Source organism: Ceratina calcarata, unplaced genomic scaffold, assembly GCF_001652005.2.
Source record: "Ceratina calcarata isolate Rehan_Ccalc_2016 unplaced genomic scaffold, ASM165200v1 scaffold537.2, whole genome shotgun sequence".
In the NCBI taxonomy this organism is placed as follows: domain Eukaryota; kingdom Metazoa; phylum Arthropoda; class Insecta; order Hymenoptera; family Apidae; genus Ceratina; species Ceratina calcarata.
This window is the reverse complement of record NW_017176532.1, coordinates 27,369-33,473: the sequence shown is the minus strand read 5'-3', so window position 1 is coordinate 33,473 and position 6,105 is coordinate 27,369.

Genomic DNA, 6,105 nt, shown 5'->3' with positions numbered 1-6,105 from the left:
AGGCAACTTGTCCTTCGGTCAGGATAGTTCGAAATGTTGGCAACATGCAAAACTAAGCTCCTTAATATTCACGCGGTTGTCCATTGTCCCGTGGACTTTATGCAAGTCAATTACGTGGCAACCGATAACGACGCTGATAGTCGCAAATTTTTAGGGCATTTTTTTAAATTTGATGCTTTCCATACAGGGTGACTCATAGTAAGAGGTATCATATTTATTAACACATGCTGTATGATGCAGACCATCAAATGAATGTATCCTTGTATTTTTACAAATTCAAATGTATTTCCCTCAGCTTCAAGAATGACGTTAATGACTAATGAATAATTTCAAATGATATTTCTTATTGATTCACCTTGTCAGTAACAAAGATGAATAATTATTATTACAACTTGGCAATACGTTCTGTTACACAGTCACGTGCGAGAGACTAGAGATCAGGGTTGTACATTTTCGAACTATCTATCTATATATTATATATATATATATAAAATATCTGTATATATATAAAATAGAAAAGTATGTGTGTATGTATGTGTACATCTATCCCATTGATGGGGGGAGGAGAAGATGGAGGGGGCGGCGAGGTGCAGCTAGTACTGATATAATTTCCAATTACAATTTAATTTCTTAATTTCAATAACTTTCTTCGTCCAAATTTAATAAATTCGTTCATTACTGTGGAATGTATTACCGCGTATTAATATGCAACAACGGGAAATACAAAGTATGGTACAGTGTTTTAAAATGCTTCCATTTTAATTTAACGGAATGACGAAAACACATTGTTTGGAACTCATTCTCTATGAAATAATTAAGGCAAGAGCGTATTAAACGTATCAAGGGATTGTCTAATTAGCCGACAGTCGGAACGCTAATTAAAATTTACCAACCGCGTTGTAGTTGGACGATGTAATCAAAATGAACGTGTTGTTTTCATGATATTTAATTATCCGGCGAGAACTTCCTGAATTTTTCTCCTTTCATTTGGTAATTTTTATTTCATTAGCATAAATGCTAATTACCTTCGCCTATACTTTAGATTAATTAGTTTCATCTACTGTAACCATATCATTCAAATTAATATAATAAATTCAAATCGATTATAGTGCGTATAAAAATTAGTTATAAGCATTTTTTATGTTTATTACAGGATTTTAAAACAAATACTGTTTCGTGTTTTCGTTCGATTTTTAAATTTTACTTCACGTTTAGTACCTCTGTACTGTTTCTGCAAGCAGGGGAATTGCAACAAGTTATATACGTGGCATCTGTTGCTTCATCGGTCCGATTTCCTTCGTTATAGAAAAATAACGAATGATAAAACAACAATAAAAGGGTATCGCATTGCTATCTGTACCATAAGGAAGTATAAAAGATAAGGGTAAAATTTTTTTTCAATTGTGTTTTGTTAGTTTTATTGGGTTTTATTTAATATAGCAATCACATACATGAATGTGATAAAGAATAACAGAATTGAGCGTATATATGTATAAGCCAATGATGTAAATGGCTTAATTAATTTCTGATAGGTTCTTATAAGTTCTGTAGGATATTGGATGTTTAGCTAACGTCTGGACTTGAAATTGGACTCAGAGGTATTCCAAGACTGTGAGGCGTTTATTTAATTTCGCGCGGCAGGGCAGTTAAATAAATATGTCGCTTTCAAATTGGCAGTAGCTTTGAACGAAATTGGAAACACGACATAATTACAAATCGTTTCACTGTGACACTTCCATTCGACGTGATTTAAACTTGCGCACCGTTCGTATCCAAGTTCATTCACGGAATATTTGAGACTGGATTATAATGGGGGATGAAATACAAAACTGAGATAGTCTGCAGAGACAGTTATCTCTCTTAAGTAAATCTACCCAAGTGTTCTTCACTTATTTTAGTGAAATGTACATTCGTACTTTTAGGGTTGCAGATATTTTAATTGATACATTAACGAATAAATTTCTCTAAATCTCAATCGACAATTGGAGTATTCTTTAATTAATAATTAAAATTTAACGTTAATTCGAATTTCTTCCAATTATTCAAATAATTTTAATTCTTGATTAATCAAATTTGGAGCGACTCTATTTCGGGTTTTGCTGATCGAAGTATTAATTTTTATATCCTTTTCGATATAAAGATCAGATCTCTTGCTAAATCGATGGTTCTGAAAGAGCCTAAGAAGAAAGTAGGACAGGAGCTGGCTGCCCCACTATTGGCAGTCAAGATTGAACCCAAAAAGCAAACCTATCCTCTGTTTGAGAAGCGTACACCTAATTTCAGTGTTGGAATTAGTCAAGTTTGACTTTGAAGTCAAACGTTAATTACCATTTGGCGTTATACTGAATTAAAGATTTAATCAATGCATTTATGCAATCTTGCATATTATGAAAAATAATACGTATTCTCTTTATCCCCCTTGAAGTATAAAAATCAACTCTTCTCATATAAAAGATAATGTGTACTAGGCAGATTCTCACTACCTGTCTCTCTCTTACTATCTTAAGGTAATTTTGAAATTTTAGAAGAAGTAAACGGAAGGTCGATCAATTGAATCTCTTGATAGAAGTCACGAGCGGAAAGATTAATCGTCCGATCGTTTTGCATTTATCAGATAACGTCACAAGCCCGATGTAATCGTTGGAAAAACAATCGTAGGCCGCAGTGTCAGGGATTTATGCATGCGTCGTACAATGTAATTGATGTATTATACTTAGCTCGTATTAACCGTTGACAGTTTGTTAAAGCTTAGTAGTGTTTCCTCAGAGTGTTAAACGGGACTACGCGAGGTACACTCTACATGAGGACAAATATTGTGCGGCTGCCTGAAAAAAGATAATGCAGTATTTGACTGCTGCTGTAGGTACACCGTGTTTTCATAATTTTACTATAGATCTCGTTTCATCTGGCACATTTTACAACCGTAATTAAAAGTAGGAAAACAAGCTACTCAAACGAATAGGATATTCTGCATCTGACTGGGAAAGATAATACAGCATTTGAATTTAACTATTATTGTAGGCACAACTTTTTTTATTACAATTTTATCACAGACTTTTATTTCACTCATCTCTAGGCTGCGAAATTTTATGTGAAATAAAATGTTTATAACAGAGAATTTAAGAATGAGATATGCTTTACATTTATTAATTAAATATCATAGCATTCACTTTGCTTCCAACATTTTTTATGCTGGGTGCACTCTTAAAACCGCGGTACATTTATGTCTATTATAAATGCACAAAAGGTAGATTCTCGAGATTTAATTAAAAGTACGAAACCAAATTGTCCAAACAAGTACCATATTGTGTAGCTCACTGAAAAAAAACATAATGATAGACTGTTCAAAATTCAGCACACGTGTTTCATAAACGTATAAAGAATCTGTATTCTACTTATCAAATTCTCTAACTGTAATTAAAAGCAGGAAGCCAAATTGCACAAACCACGTAGCATAAAAAACTTTCCAGTTGACAATGTTACTCTGAAGCCTATCTTTACCTTTTCATTCCCGATACTCGTACGCGAGTTCGTGTACGCGGCAATTAGGGCGGCGTCGGAGGATCCAGCAGCGATTGAATCGACGTCGGGGAAAACAGGATGCAGTCAACAGGGTGACTCCGTCCGCTTTTGTAGTTACACCAGGAAATCAGATGGAACCGGACTAGCTGATACCGGTCGTGTCGTCGTATCAACGACGCATACGTACATGTATATGCCATGTAAATGATGTTCGCGTGACACGTCAATGCCCGTTGGTATCGATAACGCGGCTCCATCAGACGGCCGAGAGGAATCGATCAGGCAAAACTGCAAATATGTATTCTCTCTACCTACGTTCGTTTCGCTAATTACGCGATCTTCTCGTCATGTTACTTTACACGCCTTTGATGCACGTGCTTTCCGATCTAGATATACCATACAGATAATGCAATAGGGGAGTCGGTTCAAAAAAAAAGATCAGTTTAAGGCTTTATCTTTCTTTCTCTGACAACCAAATGTGTAATTAAAAAGTTAAAACAAATCACAGTGTTGTAGGCAAATGTTATTTAGTATTTATTATGTCCCTCCATGGTTTCGCTCGCGAGTTTTCTACCGTTGCATTATGGCTGGAATTTATAGTCGTCTCTCAGTTCTCTTGCTTATCTACTATTTCCGTAAATCCATATTTTGCAATTTTTTGCCTTTTTGAAAAAAACGTGAAAATTTTACCGACACATTAAACAAGTCACGTGACTACTCCAGCCCCTTAATCTTTACTCAGTTTGCAGTATCTCTGAGATATTCATGTTGCTTAAATGGATTGAATCGCGTGTCAAAATGATCAATTGAGATTCTTTTATATGTATTTCAAAGACCGCAGGCCGTTAATTAAAGTTACAGCCTGGCATTATTTGAACTAGTTTATCTCGAAGCTTGAACAGCTGAGTAATGAAATACTGCAACACCGTGGTTCTACCAGCCGAAATTATTATACGATCAAGCGATGAAAAACGTATAAGCAGCATTTGATGGTACGTGACGATCCCCGAGACGTAGTTCGAAGTCTACCAGCCGGTGAGGCATTTCGCGTTGACGGCGGTTCTTCTAGTTACAAATTTCACGATTATTTGTCACGGACTCCGCGTACGTTCCACTTATCTATCCGATTTACCGGCATCTAATCGTGCGGTCAATTTGTACGCGTCGACGATTTGAATCTATCGTGCTCGCCTCGCCACGGAACCCGAGCCGTTTATCTGCTGGAACGTAGAAACGTTTACTGTGTACGTCGCGATGACAATTCGACGTTCGCCGACCGGAACAAGTGTTTTGCAACCTCACGTTTTCCGATAAACTATTTCCTGCTGATCAAATCAAATGTTTCCGAAGTTTTGTTCATTTCATTTATAGAATTTATTAGAATAGATTCTCGTATATCGTCGTTAATATGTTGTAACAGGCTATATGAATTCGCGTTATAGGAAATTTTTCTCTATTCTATCTATTTTCTCGTCTAACGAGCATAATCTAAATATGTTTGAAATGATTACTGCTATTTTATTTTCGATTTTTCATTAAATAAGACAGTATTTTAAAAATAAATGGCTTATGTGTACGATGACCATAATTTTGGGAGCGAAATCGGGAACAAAAAGGAGCTTGGCTGTATTTTATCTTTAAATTCAACACGAAAATCGAATTATCACAAAACTAAGGAAAAGGTTTTCACTTAAAAACTACGGGACTCTATCATGTCAATGAACAATTGTTAGTTATATTATTTGATTCAAGTATTTAAAGCAACAAATTATTTCGAAATTATGAAATGCAAAATAAAGTCATTTTTAAAATGTTATTCGTAAAATAACGATAACATCGTAGTATATAAAATGAATCAGTATAATTAATTGTTCCAAATAAGATAGTATTTCAAGTATTGAATTATTTCGAATAATTATTTCCAATAATTCATTATCAATGAATATTTTCATATCCTGATCTGTACAGCAGGATTAGACATATCTTATTTCAAATAAGATAATATATCTTATTTTAAATAATGAATTATGTCCAAGAATTATTTAAAAAAAGATATAAAAAATATTATGTACATTTATTCTAATTTTCCTGTAATACGTTATTTGTTACTTCTAATCTTCCTACGATGCAATTTTCGTGTTGTTTCGCGATCTGTTGACAAGGCAACTAATTATTACGTGCCATTTTGCGCACTGGCAAACTCGCTAACATATTGACGCGACATTGCCGGCATAATGAGAAAATTGGAACGCATATGGTATGCAAGTGTGAAAATAAAAGCCATAGCGTGTTTCAAGGCCTCCTGAATGGTTCACCATCTGCGCGGTCACAGTGGTAATCTTTCCTGATTAAAGAAATATCCAGTCGGATGCTGCGCGCTTTTAAAATAAACGAACAGATTATTATTGTAAAACGGAAATTTTAAAAACATGTTATTAGGATAAATTATTTCTCTTTTTACGATTTCTTCGTATAGACTGTATTTTATATATTGTATCACTATGTTCTGATGGATAAAAAAATATTGTAGAAATTGGGTAGGACTCCTCTTATCGATGAGTTTGTAATTTTTTTATTATATTT